The sequence below is a fragment of the Aedes albopictus genome, chromosome 1 (genome assembly GCF_035046485.1).
Source record: "Aedes albopictus strain Foshan chromosome 1, AalbF5, whole genome shotgun sequence".
Lineage (NCBI taxonomy): Eukaryota > Metazoa > Arthropoda > Insecta > Diptera > Culicidae > Aedes > Aedes albopictus.
Window position 1 is genome coordinate 175,926,596 of NC_085136.1, and position 20,078 is coordinate 175,946,673.

A 20,078-nucleotide genomic window follows, 5' to 3' on the forward strand; every position below is an offset into this window, starting at 1 on the left:
AGGATTTTTTTATGTAATCCCTTGAATTTTTCCCGGAGGAGTTTCTGGAGGAATCCCCGGAGGAATAGGCGAAGAACTTACTGAAGCTATCCTCGGAGAAATTCATGGAGGATTTCCTGGGGGAATTTACGGTGGAATCCTTCAGGAATTACTAGAGGATTTTCTGGAGCAGTCCTCGAAGGAATTCCTGGAGGAATGCACGGATGACTTCTTGGAGGAATTTCGGGAAGTATTCCTGGAGGAATTGCTTGAGGAACCCCCGGAGAAATTTCTGATGAAATCCCTAGAGGAATACTCGTAGGAATTCCTGAAGGAATCGCCGGAGGAATTCCTCGAGGGATCCCTGGAGGTGTTTTCGAAGGGATTCCCGGAGAAATCCCTGAAGATATTGCTGGAGTAAATCCCCTGCCAAATCACTAAGAACTTCCACCGAATCGCATTTTTTTCCTGGGAATTTGTAGCTTATATTTGAGCAAACTTAAGATACATTTTCGCAGCTATTTTCCGCGGCTGGTAATCCATCTATTTTCATCCCGTAATCCCGATGGATTTTTTTTTCTTGGGAGTAATGGACTACCCGCTTTGTGCGCAGCCACAGTTGATCAGCAGGAGTAAATCAATTTAATTTTGTATGGCGAAATGCATCTAAACTTGAATTACTTGAAATACAAAGCTTTTCCCGAAAAAATATTTGGTAGCCGGGCGGACGGGACGGTCGAGGAAATATCCGCCATTGCTCTGTTGCTACTAAGATGGTAATCTCAGATTCTACTTCATATAATGGAACAAAAATCTATCATTGTGTATGCTCACTTGCAGTGCATATGCTGATTGTTTTTCAGCCTCATCTGTGCGATAGAAATCGAGATTACCATCTTCAAAATCGCGAGGCAAATTGTTAGAAAGAGAGGGAAGATAGGAAAAATAACACAGCGTCCCGATTCACCTTAATAGTGGTCACCATTGTGCACAACCACTACCAAATATTTTTTCGAATAATGTATTTCACTTCGAGAAATTTGCCTTTAGATTGTATTCGCCATACAATATTTTTGCGATTTACTTTTAGCGATTTTTCGCGCATAGAAGCTAGCGCCACATTGGTCGATGCGGAGAGTAGGAAAACAGCCGATGTAGTTAATTCATTGTCCGCTTCCACTCGAACTTGACCAACTGCATCACAATTTCAAATGATCCGACCTCGCCACAGGCAAGGGAACTGGTGTACATGTCCGCCACCGTATGCACCACCAGCTGGAAATCATATAACCTTTCTTCCGGTTGCGCTTGTCCGGCCGGAATATCAACGGGTCACAATGCTGGTCAATCTTCCACTGTGCTGCGTTCCAGACCAAGTGAGTCTGAGCGTAGATTCATTGTTGATAAACAAAATTGGTAAACAAGTTGTTTCGTCGATTTTTTTTTCTTTTTTCTCTCTCAAGATCGACTGTCAAAATTACTTTGGTAAACATGCTGTTTTTTCCTTGACCTCATTTCTTACGATCTGAGTACTAGGCTTAATAGTCCGGGTAGTGGGTCTACTCGTAGATGTCTGTATGGTCCTTCGTTTAAATTCTTCTCTATCTGTTCGTCGTAGTCCTTCTTGTCCATAATAACAACTGCGTTACCTTTGTCTGCCTTCATGTAGTATACTGGTTTCTTTTTAAGTTCCGTTATTGCTGTGTGCGTTCAAGACGCAAACGGTGCCCAAATGCGCTTCAAACGCGGTAACACAGTGTTACCAAAGGCAACTTAGCAACCATAGCCAAAACCACCGCCAACCTAGGATCCAATTGCTCCCACTGACATCGGGTTACTTGTTGGAAAATCTTACCGCATTTGGTGTTCCCGCATTTGATATTTGCATTTCGAATGCACACAGCAATACAATCCTTGTCTCGTCTGAATTTACCTTACTGCGCTGTCCTGTTTTGATGATATCTGCTACGATGTTCCTGGCTGTATTTTGGTCTTTGATGTTAACGTTCTGTGTGATCGCTGTGTCAAGTACAAGACACTGAAGACGACCTTACAGTTGAGGTCGAAATACGTATCTGTCAAAGGATGCAAAGTCTTAGTGGAATTCAAAGGAACAGTACTTAACACGATTTTCTTTTTATTTACGTAGAATACATTAGACGTTTTTTTGGTTTACCAAACTGTGGGTCGCGACCACCCCTCCATCACGGAGACAAATTTCGTTCGTTTGAAACAAAAATATTCAGGTTTATTCGGTAAACTAATAAAATATTTAAAACTAAAATATTAATTTTTAAAACAAACTCAATTACATATTGATTTCTACAATACCCATTGAAGAGCCCCCCGTTCGCCGTCGAGAACATAAACAAAACTCTCAAGTTCCAGCTGCATCACCAAACAAGATTTCCTCTTGCAAAAAATGGCAAGTTTCACCAAAAATGATTTCGAGAGCGTATGTTATCTACATGATGTTGACATTGAAAGTGCCACGCGGGAAGTGGATTTTCCTAGAGAAGGAAATAATTTTGTAAATTCAATTGGAAAACAAATATTTCCGTAGGGCCGACCTGCCACAAAAAAAAACACAAAAATTTTTACATTTGTTTCCAACATAGCCAGTCACAAGATACATGTTTGTTTCAAAAATGCTTTGAATTTGCTTCAAATGTCACGTTTGATTTGCTCCAAACAGTTTTATTTTTGTTGCCAGAACAAATTGACAATTTATTTGAGTTTACCTGAAATATTTTTGATTTTACCATGCTTTTTTCTGCGTGTATGGGGGTCACCAGCCTTCATCCAAGGGATCGCGAGGGACACACGCTAAGAAAATGTTACTCTAAAATGAGTAAGATTCACACAAAACTGAGCTAAACTGGAACAGCTCAAAAAATGAGTAAATTGCATTTCCATCGATAGCGCTGGCCCAAGTGCAAAAATCCAACTGGTTTAAGCCGTATAATATTCTTCGCATCATCAAGAATATTATACGGCTTAAACTGATGAGATTTTCGCACTTGGACCAGCGCTATCGCTGGAAAAAAAATTACTCAATTTTGAGTTGTCCCACTTTAGCTCGAAAATGAGTGAATTTTCTGACCGTGCAGTCGAATATTTGACCACAGACAAACAGACGTATCACTTGGAACAAAATACGATGAAAATCATCGTCGCATAAGCATAATCGCCCAATGCTAATTATGCTGTGGTACGCAAACCCACTGAGTAGATGGCGGTAGTGAGCAAACGTTAAACAGGAGCAAAAGCGATGCGAACGCCATGAGCGAGCGATTTGCGAACTACGGAATATTTGAATAATCCGTTAAAAAAGGAAACGATGAGAAGTGAGTATAGTGAGACGTCTGTTTGTCCACGCAGAAAAAAGCATGGTAAAATCAAAAATATTCCAGGTAAACTCAAATAAATTGTCAATTTGTTCTGGCAACAAAAATAAAACTGTTTGAAGCAAATAGAACGTCACATTTGAAGCAAATTCAATCCATTTTTGAAACAAACATGTATCTTCTGACTGGTTATGTTAGAAACAAATGTAAATTTTTTTTGTTTTTTTTGTGGCAGGTCGGCCCTACGGAAATATTTGTTTTCCAATTATATTTACAAAATTATTTCCTTCTCTAGGAAAATCCACTTCCCGCGTCCCGCGTGGCACTTTCAATGCCAACATCATGTAGATAACATACGCTCCCGAAATCAATGGGATTTCGTGGAAACTTTTGGTGAAACTTGCCTTTTTTTGCAAGAGGAAAACTTGTTTGGTGATGCAGCTGGAACTTGAGAGTTTTGTTTATGTTCCCGACGGCGGATCGGGGGGCTCTTCAATGGGTATTGTAGAAATCAATATGTAATTGAGTTTGTTTTAAAAATTAATATTTTAGTTTTAAATATTTTATCAGTTTACTGAATAAACATGAATATTTTTGTTTCAAACGAACGAAATTTGTCTCCGTGTCTGTGATTTGACTCACGGAGACAAATTTCGTTCGTTTGAAACAAAAATATTCATGTTTATTCAGTAAACTGATAAAATATTTAAAACTAAAATATTAATTTTTAAAACAAACTCAATTACATATTGATTTCTACAATACCCATTGAAGAGCCCCCCGATCCGCCGTCGAGAACATAAATAAAACTCTCAAGTTCCAGCTGCATCACCAAACAAGTTTTCCTCTTGCAAAAAAAGGCAAGTTTCACCAAAAGTTTCCACGAAATCCCATTGATTTCGGGAGCGTATGTTATCTACATGATGTTGGCATTGAAAGTGCCACGCGGGACGCGGGAAGTGGATTTTCCTAGAGAAGGAAATAATTTTGTAAATATAATTGGAAAACAAATATTTCCGTAGGCCGACCTGCCACAAAAAAAAAACAAAAAAAATTTACATTTGTTTCTAACATAACCAGTCAGAAGATACATGTTTGTTTCAAAAATGGATTGAATTTGCTTCAAATGTGACGTTCTATTTGCTTCAAACAGTTTTATTTTTGTTGCCAGAACAAATTGACAATTTATTTGAGTTTACCTGGAATATTTTTGATTTTACCATGCTTTTTTCTGCGTGCTGTAACAGACAACAAATGCGGGAATTTCTATGGTGGGTCGCGAAAAGCACGTCAGCTGATACCTTAAAGTTTGGGAACCTATGTAATAGACCATCTCATGGCGGAAATCTCTCTCTTTCGTTCCTTTAGAAAACAACAGGACCAAATTTGACAGATGTTGTTCCCTCCCCTGTTGGGGAAATTAAGCCACTGCGTCCAATAGGATGAACATTTGTGGCATGTCCCGTTTTGATATTCGCATCTAGCCAGCTGATTACCATGTGTCAAGTAACCAGCTACTGCCACGACGCGTCGTCTCCCAGTCAGGTGCAATGGAATTGATAAACTCCAAGACCTTCCCAGGTTTTGCAGACCAGATCTCACTGGGTTGCAAGCAACCACTATTTAGAAATCTTTGCCTGTGCGTGTATAAAGCACCACATCTGCAAAGCAGATGTTCCGAGGTTTCACGTTTCGTATTACAGAAACGACAGATATCACTCTGAATATGGCCGATATTTTTCAAGTCATACCTGCTCGGGCAGTGTCCATAGTTACTAGGCCAGTGTATTACATAGAGCTCTCTTGTTGAGCTCTATGAGCTTTTTGGTTTTATAAGCATTTGGTATTATAAATCGTTTGGCTGATTGCAATTTTTGACACCCATCCAATTGGATATCACCCTCTGCTCAGCCCAGCATTACAGGTCCATTTTTATTGTACAGTTTGATATACCGCAGAATGGTGCTGGGCCAGCAAACTGTAAATTGGAACCACTTTTAGCAAGCTCGTCTGCCATTTCATTCCCTTCAATGCCAGAGTGACCCGGAACCCAGTATAAGTTTACTGAATTCCCTTGGCACAGCCTGCGCAGAGAAAGAATGCATTCCCAGACAAGCTTTGAAGTACATTTGTAAGCGCACAATGCTTTTAGTGCAGCTTGACTATCAGAGAAAATACAAATATTTGCATATCTGTATTTTTTCTCAAGGCAGATATTTGCGCATTTCAAAATAGCAAGAATCTCTGCTTGAAACACCGTAGGATAGGATAGTGTCCCATCGCCACTGAAATTTGTATTCCAGGGCCGTAGATTCCTGCTCCCGTTTTTATTCCAACTTTTGAGCCATCTGTATAGAATTTGATTGATCCTTGACGAACAGTGGGACCTCCGACTTCCCAATCTGCACGAGCTGTTTCGTGCAACTTGTAAGGAATATCATGGTTCTCCACAGGTTTCATCCAGCCTTTAATCATTTTCATTACTGGCCTATTTTGGAAGTATTGTGAAATGCTCAGGTGACCTACAAGATCACCTGGCATAAACTTTTCAACTCGTTCAAGCCTCAGCAATTCCTTTTCTGCTTCTAATTGCACGTACTCGTGCAAAGGTAGCAGATTAAGAATCGCATCTAATGGCTAGTTTCCACTTGATAAGTACTGTGTAAAAGGATAGGACAAGTAATGCTCACGTAAAACTTTTGCAATCAAAATTACTTAGACGTTCGCAGTTGATAAGTAATGACAACAAATTCAGTTTGGTATTGGCGCAGATATTGGTAATATCATAAAATAAGGTTTTAGCAAATTTTTTCATCCGTTTTAAAAATTGTAAAGGCTATAATTTTGATGTAACTCGTCAAGACGTCTGAAAATTTGACTCGAAGTTCTTAACAGAGTATCAATAAAGTGGTAAAAAAAAATCTTAAAATCGGTTCAATACGCTTTTCTAGTATTCAAAACTCAAATCGCTTCAAGGCATATTTTAGGTACATTTTAACCATTTTATTCCGTGTGTACTATTTTGTTTGTACAACTGTCATGACTGTTCCGATTTTTATTAGCATTTGAAACTGTAAAACCATTATAAAAACTGTTCTTAGCCAAATTGCTTGAAAACTTTTCAAGTTATAACTGTGTGAATGTCACGATACAAAAAAAAAACATTTTTGCTTATTGTGACTTTGTGCCACATACGGCTACACGGAGACAAATTTCGTTCGTTTGAAACAAAAATATTCATGTTTATTCAGTAAACTGATAAAATATTTAAAACTAAAATATTAATTTTTAAAACAAACTCAATTACATATTGATTTCTACAATACCCATTGAAGAGCCCCCCGATCCGCCGTCGAGAACATAAACAAAACTCTCAAGTTCCAGCTGCATCACCAAACAAGTTTTCCTCTTGCAAAAAAAGGCAAGTTTCACCAAAAGTTTCCACGAAATCCCATTGATTTCGGGAGCGTATGTTATCTACATGATGTTGGCATTGAAAGTGCCACGCGGGACGCGGGAAGTGGATTTTCCTAGAGAAGGAAATAATTTTGTAAATATAATTGGAAAACAAATATTTCCGTAGGCCGACCTGCCACAAAAAAAAAACAAAAAAAATTTACATTTGTTTCTAACATAACCAGTCAGAAGATACATGTTTGTTTCAAAAATGGATTGAATTTGCTTCAAATGTGACGTTCTATTTGCTTCAAACAGTTTTATTTTTGTTGCCAGAACAAATTGACAATTTATTTGAGTTTACCTGGAATATTTTTGATTTTACCATGCTTTTTTCTGCGTGGCTGTAACAGACAACAAATGCGGGAATTTCTATGGTGGGTCGCGAAAAGCACGTCAGCTGATACCTTAAAGTTTGGGAACCTATGTAATAGACCATCTCATGGCGGAAATCTCTCTCTTTCGTTCCTTTAGAAAACAACAGGACCAAATTTGACAGATGTTGTTCCCTCCCCTGTTGGGGAAATTAAGCCACTGCGTCCAATAGGATGAACATTTGTGGCATGTCCCGTTTTGATATTCGCATCTAGCCAGCTGATTACCATGTGTCAAGTAACCAGCTACTGCCACGACGCGTCGTCTCCCAGTCAGGTGCAATGGAATTGATAAACTCCAAGACCTTCCCAGGTTTTGCAGACCAGATCTCACTGGGTTGCAAGCAACCACTATTTAGAAATCTTTGCCTGTGCGTGTATAAAGCACCACATCTGCAAAGCAGATGTTCCGAGGTTTCACGTTTCGTATTACAGAAACGACAGATATCACTCTGAATATGGCCGATATTTTTCAAGTCATACCTGCTCGGGCAGTGTCCATAGTTACTAGGCCAGTGTATTACATAGAGCTCTCTTGTTGAGCTCTATGAGCTTTTTGGTTTTATAAGCATTTGGTATTATAAATCGTTTGGCTGATTGCAATTTTTGACACCCATCCAATTGGATATCACCCTCTGCTCAGCCCAGCATTACAGGTCCATTTTTATTGTACAGTTTGATATACCGCAGAATGGTGCTGGGCCAGCAAACTGTAAATTGGAACCACTTTTAGCAAGCTCGTCTGCCATTTCATTCCCTTCAATGCCAGAGTGACCCGGAACCCAGTATAAGTTTACTGAATTCCCTTGGCACAGCCTGCGCAGAGAAAGAATGCATTCCCAGACAAGCTTTGAAGTACATTTGTAAGCGCAGAATGCTTTTAGTGCAGCTTGACTATCAGAGAAAATACAAATATTTGCATATCTGTATTTTTTCTCAAGGCAGATATTTGCGCATTTCAAAATAGCAAGAATCTCTGCTTGAAACACCGTAGGATAGGATAGTGTCCCATCGCCACTGAAATTTGTATTCCAGGGCCGTAGATTCCTGCTCCCGTTTTTATTCCAACTTTTGAGCCATCTGTATAGAATTTGATTGATCCTTGACGAACAGTGGGACCTCCGACTTCCCAATCTGCACGAGCTGTTTCGTGCAACTTGTAAGGAATATCATGGTTCTCCACAGGTTTCATCCAGCCTTTAATCATTTTCATTACTGGCCTATTTTGGAAGTATTGTGAAATGCTCAGGTGACCTACAAGATCACCTGGCATAAACTTTTCAACTCGTTCAAGCCTCAGCAATTCCTTTTCTGCTTCTAATTGCACGTACTCGTGCAAAGGTAGCAGATTAAGAATCGCATCTAATGGCTAGTTTCCACTTGATAAGTACTGTGTAAAAGGATAGGACAAGTAATGCTCACGTAAAACTTTTGCAATCAAAATTACTTAGACGTTCGCAGTTGATAAGTAATGACAACAAATTCAGTTTGGTATTGGCGCAGATATTGGTAATATCATAAAATAAGATTTTAGCAAATTTTTTCATCCGTTTTAAAAATTGTAAAGGCTATAATTTTGATGTAACTCGTCAAGACGTCTGAAAATTTGACTCGAAGTTCTTAACAGAGTATCAATAAAGTGGTAAAAAAAAATCTTAAAATCGGTTCAATACGCTTTTCTAGTATTCAAAACTCAAATCGCTTCAAGGCATATTTTAGGTACATTTTAACCATTTTATTCCGTGTTTTTTTTTTTTTTTTTTCCTTCTAAACCATAGGGGGATAAATCTGCTCATCAGACACCCTAACAGGAAGGTTAGGGTAGTGTGGGGATGAGGCCGTCTTCTACAATGCCGGTAGAAGCCAGGACTACTCTCTCCTCGACCCACTAAAACACATTCCTATGGTCGCCAAACCCTACGTCTCTCCGGAACCACCAAGAAGGTATTGCTTCAGAGAGGGGCTAGTGCATATCGCACCCTCAAGGTTAGCTGCCGTAGCCTAGCAGCAACGAACATCGATGACTCGCACTGGAGAGTCCATCACGATAGCATGCTGGCGCTTAGCCAGTTTCCCGAGTGGTCCTCGCCACTCCCTTTGTCCACGGAAGGCGGGCAGGGTCAACCCCGCCCGCGCCCTACTGCTGAGCGGACATCAAGAACTGATGCCCACATGCAACCCGATCTGACCTGCTGAAGGCAAGGGTATCACTACCCTTCAGGCCTTATCAGCTGCATCCGTAGGTTGCAGACAGCAGGGTCTCACCTACCCCGACCCTTGCCGGGGACCCCTTTCCAACCGCGGGCTCAGATCCAACCCAGTAGACCGACGCCACGACAGCACCGCTACCGGGACTTCCTCTCCGCGGCCACTTAATCGCTGTAAGGGTCGATCTCGACCGCAGGGCACCGGTATGACCTACGAAGCCGACTTCGAACCCCTGGACCACCTCTTGTACTGCATCTGGACTAGCCATTCTCCGAGTCCACGCGCCACCTCCTTTGTAGCTCCCAGACGATATGGGTGATAGCCGTTGAAACGGCATTCCAGCTAATCTCATCCCTACACATCCTCTGGACCAAGTTGTCCGGAGTTGTGTCCTCCCCGCATGTGGCAAGCATGCGGTCACGCATTGTGCGAAAACGCGGGCACACGAACAAAACGTGTTCCGCCGTTTCCTCTAAACCATTGCACACTGGGCATTCGGGAGAATCCGCATGCCCGAAACGGTGTAGATACTGTCGGAAGCAACCATGACCTGTAAGGACCTGTGTCAGGTGGAATGAAACTTCCCCATGGCGCCTATTAATCCAACTATCTACCCTCGGTATCAACCTATGGGTCCACCTTCCTTTGGTGGAACTGTCCCACGCGCGCTGCCATTTGACCATAGAGGCCATCCTGACAGTTTTGCGTATGCCTCTTGTGCCGCGCATTTCGAAGCACTCCATGTCCTCACTGATAAGAATGCTGATAGGCACCATACCAGTAATGACACAGAGAGCGTCGTGTGACACGGTACGGTACGCGCTTGCAACCCTCAGACACATAAGCCTGTAAGTACTTTCCAGCTTCCGTCGGTAGCATTCAGTACTTAGCGCGGTACCCCACGCCGGGCCGCCATACCTAAGTATGGACGTAGCAACACTAGCCAGAAGCTTGCGCTTACTGGCGTACACCGCTGAGCTATTGGACATCATCCGGGACAGTGCCGCAATAGCTGTGGAGGCTCTTTTACAGGCATAATCGACGTGGCTACCGAAGGTAAGCTTATCGTCGATCATCACGCCCAAGTGCTTGACAGAGCGCTTCGACAGGATAGTGCACTCTCCTACACTGATCTCCGTCTGCTGCGCCGACTGCATGTTGTTAACAACCGTCACCTCTGTCTTGTGGTGAGCCAGCTCCAGTTTTCTGGACCGCATCCACGCCTCCACAACCTTGATCGAGTGGTCGGTAGTCAACTTCACCTCCTCGATCGTTTCACCGTAGACTTCGAGCGTAATATCGTCGGCAAATCCGACAATCACCACTCCCACTGGGTACTCTAACCTCAACACCTCGTCGTACATGACATTCCATAACACCGGACCCAGGATGGAACCTTGCGGGACTCCTGAGGTTATGTGAAAGCACTTCCGACCCACCTCCGTGTCGTATACTAGTACGCGATTCTGGAAGTAGCTTCCGAGAATCTTGTACAAGTACTCCGGTATCCCCAGACGCAAGAGCGCATCAGCAATAGCAGCCCAACTGGCGCTATTAAATGCATTCCTTACATCCAGAGTCACTACCCCGCAAAAGCGAATTCCCCTCCTCTTAGGCTCGAGTGCTTTCTCGGCGGTTTTTGTAACCGACAAGATAGCGTCTACGGTGGACCTCCCCTTCCGGAAGCCATACTGGTTGCTCGAGAGACCATTTACGCCCTCAGTGAACTTTAACATTCTATTGAGGATGATCTTTTCGAGCACCTTCCCCGCCGTGTCAATCAAGCATATTGGTCTATATGCCGACGGGTCTCCGGGTGGTTTCCCCGCCTTTGGCAATAGTACCAGGCTCTGCCTCTTCCAAGCTTCTGGGAAAACTCCCTCGTCCAGGCATTTCTGCATAGCAGACCTGAACATCTCGGGAGCTTCTGCAATAGCTACTTTTAAGGCCAGGTTCGGAACTCCGTCCGGACCTGGGGCCTTACCTACGCTAAGGGACTTAGCTATCCCCGCAAGTTCCACATCGGTGACCCTTTCCTCATCGCCAGCCCCAGTCCCCGGCTGTCCTACGAAAGGAGGCCAAGGACTAGGATCATGACGCGGAAAAAGTCCTCCAATGATCCCCTCCAACATCTCTGGAGATTGCTCTGTAGGAGCCATCACACCTCTCGTCTTGGCCATAACGATCCTGTAGGCATCACCCCACGGGGTCGTATTGGCACTCTGACAGAGACCCTCAAAGCAGGCCTTCTTGCTTGCTCTTATCTCGGTCTTGAGCGCGGCTTTTGCAGCGGCGAACACCACCCGCCGTTCGTTTCGCTCTTCCTCTGATCGTGCTCGCTGCATCCGCCGCCTAGCCCGTAGGCAGGCGCGGCGCAGGTCCGCAATCGCGTCGGTCCACCAGTAAGCCGGTGGCCTCCCATTTCTAGGGTGGACTCTCCTAGGCATGGTCGCATCACACGCACGTGAGAGCACCGCTACCAGCTCGTCGCCGTCTAAACCGAGTAAGTTTCGCTCACGGCGGAGCGCTTCCCTAAATACCTCTTCGTCGAAGTATGATGTCTTCCACCTACGAGGGCTTGGCCTTGGCCTAGCCGCCTCTTCTTCTATCCGCTGTCTGCTGTTGTTGTAGTCGATACTGTAGCGAACCGCCAGGTGGTCGCTGTGAGTGTAGCCATCATCTACTCTCCAGTTCGAACTACTTGTTAGGCCAGGACTACAAAAGGTCACGTCAATAATTGACTCCGCTCCGTTTCGACTATAGGTACTCTTGGTACCGACGTTAGCCAAGTCGACATCTAAGATGGCCAGTGTTTCTAGCAGGATCTGACCCCGCTGGTTCGTGAAACGGCTTCCCCATTCCACAGCCCAGGCATTAAAGTCACCCGCTATTACCACCGGCCTTCGCCCTGTTAGCACGGTCGTTAAGCGGTCCAGCATCTGCGTGAACCGCTCGATCGGCCACCGCGGAGGCGCATAACAGCTACAGAAGAAGACCCCGTTTACTTTGGCGACCACGAAGCCCTCATAGGTAGTAGACACCAACTCCTGCACGGGGTATTTACCCGTCGTCCATATCGCCGCCATTTTCCTGGTCCCATCCGAGGCCCAGTTGCCGTTGCCGGCGGGTACTCGGTATGGGTCCGAAATGATGGCGATATCCGTCTCCCACTCAGAAACCGCCTGACAAAGCAGTTGCTGAGCCGCATCACAGTGGTTCAGGTTCAGCTGCGTTACCTGCACTGTGATTTGTTGCTCACTGCGGCTTTCTTAAAGGCCGGGCACCCTGGACCACCCATCGCATGTCTGTTTTTCGAGGTTTTCCCGGTACAGATCATGCAGATGGGCGGACTCGTGCAGCTTTGGGCCTTATGACCTTCAGCGCCGCATCGCCTACACAGTTTGCGCCTGTCGGGGCCTTTGCAGTCCCACGACTTGTGTCCTGGTTCCAGACACCTGAAGCAAACCTCAGGTGGCTCGTGGAATGTCAGGTGACAAACACACCAGCCCACCTTAATACTCCCTACTATTTTGTTTGTACAACTGTCATGACTGTTCCGATTTTTATTAGCATTTGAAACTGTAAAACCATTATAAAAACTGTTCTTAGCCAAATTGCTTGAAAACTTTTCAAGTTATAACTGTGTGAATGTCACGATACAAAAAAAAAACATTTTTGCTTATTGTGACTTTGTGCCACATACGGCTACACGGAGACAAATTTCGTTCGTTTGAAACAAAAATATTCATGTTTATTCAGTAAACTGATAAAATATTTAAAACTAAAATATTAATTTTTAAAACAAACTCAATTACATATTGATTTCTACAATACCCATTGAAGAGCCCCCCGATCCGCCGTCGAGAACATAAACAAAACTCTCAAGTTCCAGCTGCATCACCAAACAAGTTTTCCTCTTGCAAAAAAAGGCAAGTTTCACCAAAAGTTTCCACGAAATCCCATTGATTTCGGGAGCGTATGTTATCTACATGATGTTGGCATTGAAAGTGCCACGCGGGACGCGGGAAGTGGATTTTCCTAGAGAAGGAAATAATTTTGTAAATATAATTGGAAAACAAATATTTCCGTAGGCCGACCTGCCACAAAAAAAAAACAAAAAAAATTTACATTTGTTTCTAACATAACCAGTCAGAAGATACATGTTTGTTTCAAAAATGGATTGAATTTGCTTCAAATGTGACGTTCTATTTGCTTCAAACAGTTTTATTTTTGTTGCCAGAACAAATTGACAATTTATTTGAGTTTACCTGGAATATTTTTGATTTTACCATGCTTTTTTCTGCGTGTAACTTCAGAGGCCGTGGGAATTACAGAGGCCACGGAAACTTCAGAGGACAGTACGGATCACAACGCAATTATCATCATTCGTTTAGAGGTGGTAACAATTTCAGAGGAGGAAATTTTCGCCACCAGAGTCGTGTTTTCTATGCACGTTTTCTGAACGTTGGGGGCACGACGGGCATGATGGGCACAACGGGAATGAACGTACAACCAGCGCAACAGTCGAACCAACAGGTCCCTTTACAAAGCCAACAAGTAGCACTAGCGAATATTGTGAGACGCTAAAATGCTACAACATTAACACGTCTTGCACAAATTTTATAAATATTCAATTAGCTGCCTCCGATCGAGTGTGCACTCTTCTAGTGGACACTGGAGCGGATGTGTCAATATTAAAATCAAACGTAATTAGTGAAAGTGAACTTGTTAACATTAATGAAACGTGTTCAATTACAGGCATTACTGAACAAAAATTAGAAACTATCGGAACAATATCAACAGACATCATTTGTACTGATAACGTTCTTATTAAACAAAAATTTCAATTAATCGCAGATGAATTTCCATTACCAACAGACGGAATTTTAGGAAGGGATTTCCTAACTAAATTTCGTTGCAACATCAATTATGACTCATGGATACTGACTGCATTTCATGAGAATAAAGAAATTGAATTCACCATTCAGGATAACCTGAGTGGACATTTCGTTATACCACCAAGGTGCGAAGTTCTGAGAATCATCGATTCTGGACTACTTCAAGGAAACTACTTCATGGACTCAGAAGAAATTCTTCCAGGTGTTTTTTGTGCAAAATCAATCATAAACACCAGAAACCATCTAATAAAAATTATAAATACAACGCCTGAAATGATTAAAATTAGAAAAACTTTTGATAGGACATATGAGCCATTAGAAAATTTTGACGTTTTCACTTTCAATAAGATAGATTCCCAAAATAGACAGGAACGTCTCCGGGCGGAACTGAAACTGGATGGAGTCCCAAATGAAGCTAAACCTAGCTTAACGAGTTTATGCTCAAAGTTTAGTGACATTTTTGCACTCCAAGATGATAACTTAACATGCAATAATTTTTATAAGCAAGAAATATTGCTAAATGATCAAACGCCAGTCTACACCAAAAATTATCGAATCCCCGAAGTCCACCGGAAGGAAATAAACGAGAACGTAAAAAAATTACTAAACGACAACATTATTCGTCCTTCGGTATCACCCTACAATTCTCCAATACTGCTTGTACCAAAGAAGTCAAATGACGGTACGAAGAAGAATTGGAGACTTGTAGTTGATTTTAGACGATTGAACAAAAATATCATTGCTGACAAATTCCCACTCCCCAGAATCGATGACATTCTCGATCAACTGGGAAGGGCTAAATACTTCACTACGTCAGACTTAATGTCTGGATTTCACCAGATAGAATTGAATGATTCGTCCAAAAAGTATACAGCCTTCTCCACTTCTAACGGTCATTATGAATTCAATAGACTACCATTTGGACTCAACATTTCGCCAAATAGCTTCCAACGAATGATGACCATAGCTTTGAGTGGTCTTCCCCCTGAATGTGCTTTTCTATACATCGACGATATTATTATCGTTGGGTGCTCAATTAAACATCACCTAGTTAACCTTGAAAAAGTTTTCCTAAAACTTCGAGAATACAAGCTAAAGTTGAACCCATCGAAGTGTATGTTTTTCCGAAGTGATGTGACTTATCTTGGCCATCACATATCTAGTAGCCTGGTACACGGTTTATATGGGAAAATACAAAAAATGGAAAAACTCAAACTCCTGTATACTTTTTGAGTTCCACTTTGGTCACATATCAACTGTGCAAAATTTCAGATCGATCGGAGAAACTATATTTTAGCGCCCGCCATTCTTAGTTTTTCATACGATTTACTATGGGGAAATTTTACTCCTGCAAAGAAAAATCGCTAGGAGTCAACCCTAAAGTCCTAAATCGATGAAAATCGATGAATGATTTCTGTACAAAACTTCACTAGGAATCAGACCTCCGAAGACAGCAAACCGATGCAACGTTCGTGGAAAAAGTTATTGGGCCTCACCCGATCGATAAAATAACCAGATTTTATTGTTTATTGTTATTCCTTACATGTTAAACAGCGTTTGCATGCCATTCGGTTTTCAGTCAATAACTTTTTCCACATACCTTAGATCGATTTGCGGTCTTCGGAGAGTTGGTTCCTCGTAAAATTTCTAACAGAAATCATTCATCGATTTATTTTCAGGGGTTAAGAGGCAACCTGTGGCGATTTTTCTTTGAAAAAGTGATTTTCCCCATAGTAAATTGTATGAAAACTTAAAATGGCTGGCGCTAAAATATAGTTTCTCCGATCGATCTGAAATTTTGCACAGGTGATATGGGACCAAAATGGAACTCAAAAAGTGTACAGGAGTAAAATGTCTTTTTGTGTCCCACGCTAATATCTAGTGAGGGGATACAACCCGATAAATCAAAATTTTCAGCAATTCTTAACTATCCCGAACCGCAAAATGCGGATGATGTCAGACGATTCACTGCTTTCTGTAATTACTACAGAAGGTTCATTCCTTATTTTTCTGAGATTACTGCTCCCTTAAACAAACTTTTAAGAAAAGGTGTAAAATTTGAATGGAACGATACCTGTAAAAAGGCATTTGATAAATTAAAACAGAAACTTCTATCACCTACAATTTTGAAATTCCCAAATTATGATAAACAATTTATTCTTAGCACGGATGCATCCAAGATTGCATGCGGTGCTGTATTAGCTCAACCTTACGGTGATATTGAGTTACCAATATCTTACGCGAGCAAAACATTCACTAAAGGCGAGAGCAACAAGTCCACGATTGAACAAGAGTTGACAGCCATACATTGGGCAATCAACCATTTTAGACCATATTTATATGGTAGACGTTTTACGGTGAAAACAGATCACCGCCCACTTGTTTACCTATTTTCGATGAAAGATCCCAACTCAAAACTGACCAGAATGAGGGTAGATTTAGAGGAGTTTACCTTTGATGTTGAACATATTAGCGGAAAACAGAACATATTAGCGGAAACAGAACGCTCTATCTCGCGTTATGATCGACTCTGAGGAACTAAAAAATCTCTCGGTATTGCCTATTCAAACTAGATCCATGACAAGGCAATAATTGAATCAACCTAATAATGACACAAAAACCAATTTATCTGTTGACGAGATTGATTACCTCAAGGCTTATGAATCGGTTAACAACCTTGACGCATTTAACATGCCGAAAGTAATATTTGAAATCAATGATAATACTCTGAATTTAAGAATTTTAACGAAAACACTAAAAAGGATTCTTGCACGAGAGCAATTATTCTACCAATGTGGAAAAGTTAACTTACAAAAATGTCTGCAGACATTAGATGATATGGCCGCCACACTAAAATTAAAAAAGCTAGCAATGAAGAATGATGATAACATTTTTTTTTTTTTTTTCATTTCATTTCATTTTATTTTTCAAGTTATTCTGGAGTTACAAACGTGACATAATTTCATCAGCTGAGATTTGGAGTTCCTTGCAGCAGCTTAGTAATTCAATATTTAATTAATAACTTTTAGCATGGAATAAATTTATCATAGAAAAGGAAAAACGATTGCAAAACCCTTTCAAAATTGAGAATAGTGTGGGGATAGTTAAAGGAAAAGTAAAATTCTTATTCTAATATCACAGTCTGCGCGCCGTCAGTTGTTCCAGCAATGGGTTTGCTGAAGTTGCACATCCTAACCAGAATTTGGGAAGTACACGCTGGATCCATTCATCCATGAGTTCCACCTTCGCTAATCTGTGGACATCTTCAGTGGGGTGAAACGGGTCCAAATTGAGCATCATCTTCAGAAGCCGGTTTTGCTTCGTTTGGAGTTTCTTCCGGTGAGTAGCGGCACAATCGAACCAGGCAGGAAAGCCGTACGTCATCGATGGCATGAACACCAATTTGTAGAGGAGTAACTTCGAATTTTTGTCCAGGTGTGAACGCCTGTTGATAAGCGGGTAAAGCATTCTAGTGAGCCTGTCGCATTTGCCCAGAACTTTGTTCACGTGAGTGGCAAAGGTTAGCTTTCGGTCCAGAGTAAGACCCAAATATCCCACGTCATCCGACCACGGAATGTGTTGGCCCCAGATGGAGATTGCTTGTTGCGGAAGTTTTTGCGGGCTTCGTTTTCGAGAGAAAAAAATTGCTTGTGATTTACTTGCGTTTGTTTTGATCTTCCATTTTCGTTGGTAGTTTTCGATAGCATTTTGGGCTGCTTGGAGTTTATCAACTACAATAACTGGATCCGAATCCGCTGCGATGAACCCAGTGTCGTCGGCGAAAAGATAATACTGTACGTCGTCTAGCATCACCATGTCGGCGGTGAAGATGTTGTAGAGAGTCGGACTCAAAACTGCACCTTGAGGTACGCCAAAGGGTACTTCGTACTTGTCGGATGTATGCCCGTTAACAGCCACGTGATATGATCGATTTACCAGGAACGAGCGGATTAGTTTCAAGATGTAGGAGGGGAAGTTCCCAAGTAGCATCTTGTGCAAAATTGCTTCCTGCCATACAGAGTCGTACGCATTCTCGACGTCCAACAGCACCATGCCGGACGACTTCTTCAACGCAAAGTTGGCTCGAATCTCCCCCACAAGCCGGGTAAGTTGATGGTTGGTGGAATGCCCGCTTTTGAAGCCAAACTGGACGTCAGGGATAATCTGCGTGTTTTCTAGATGTTGCTGGACACGTTTCAATATTATGCGCTCGAGAACTTCTTCGCCTTGAGTCTGCGGATGATCTGGATTACCTCCTTCGGACGGATCAACCATGGATGAGCACCAGTGAGTTGAATTTGGTCGATGTGTGCGATGGAGTTGTTTACAGCAGTCACGGTTTCTGGGTCATCAGCCATTTGGTTGGTATGTGCTTTCGAAAAACTCATGGCAAGTAACTGAGCCTTCTCCAGGGATGAAGCGATGATATTATCACCATGGCGTAAGGGTGGGCTGTATTTGGTTGGTTTCCTTAGTGCATTTGAGATTCTCCAAAGTGTATCGTGATCGTTGTTGAGGGTGCGCAGCGTTTCCTGGAATTTCTTACAGCTGGCCTGAACACATTTCTCCCGAATTCTGCGGTTCAGTGACAGCACTATGCTCCGGTAGATGGGGTCCCTGCTTCTATACCATTGACGTCGTCGTTTGTTTCGTAGGGCGATCAGTCTGCGGGTGCTCTCTGGAATAGTGGCAACTTGGTACGGTCGTCGTTGTACTTCAGGGATCGAAACGGCTTCTGCATCTACGACGATCCTCGATAGAAACTCAATAGCGGTGTCGATCTCTTGTTCGCTGTCCAAGGTTGTAATGGCTGGATCAAGTAGGTTCACTTTTGAGTTTATTTCTCGTTGGAACCGATACCAGTCTGCACGCGCGTAGCAACGAACCTTCGGAGACGTCTGTATAGCTGGGGCAGAGAGGCTCACATTGAAGAGTACCGGAGAGTGGTCCGATGAAAGTTCATTCAATGTGACCGGTTTAGTCATGTCCAGCAAGTTGTTGGAAAGTGCAAGATCCAGTGTGGATGGCCGACCGCGACCGGTGGGATGAAAAGTGAAGGCGTCCGGGAAATGAACATAGAAGTTGTGGCTTGCTGCCTCCTGGACCAACAGAGTTCCGGCTTTGTTTGCTTTCGAGCAGTTCCAGTGACGATGTCGAGCGTTCAGATCACCAACTATATAAAACGGTTCAGCGATCCTGGTCAAAGTAGAGATGTCTCGGCGAAACTGTGTCCAGGTTGCTCTCCTTCTCGCCCCTGGGAAGTAGGTGGCAATGATGTGTACGTTGCTGTTTGCCGTGTTAATCGTAATGCCTACACTTTCGATGATTTTGGTCGAAATATTCAACTCTGCAAACTTGATGCCTTTACGAACCGCAATCAGAACCCCTCCGCCTCTTTCAGCCTCGTTGGAAGTGCGGTCAAAACGAACGCAGGAAAAGTTTGGGTGGAAGAAAGAAACCTTTGGTTGTAACCAAGTTTCCGTTACTATCCCTATGTCTACTTTATGACGCAACAAAAAGTCGAAAAATTCAAGCTTCTTGTTATGAACGGAACGTCCGTTCCAGTTAGCGAGGCGCAAGTTATCTAAATTAGACATTGTAGATATACTTGGTTGTAAGCTCGAAGAGAGCTAGAAGTTGTTGCTGCTTTGACTGGCAGCTAGCAAGACGCTCAAACATTTCCCTTGCAAGAGACAAAAATTCAGACATTGAGAACAGATTTTGATGGTTGGTTGTTTGTGTTTGTAGCACTTGTGCGTACGAGCCACGCGGATGTGGAGCGGTTGAACTGGTAGGGCGACCCTCGGTTGTACGGA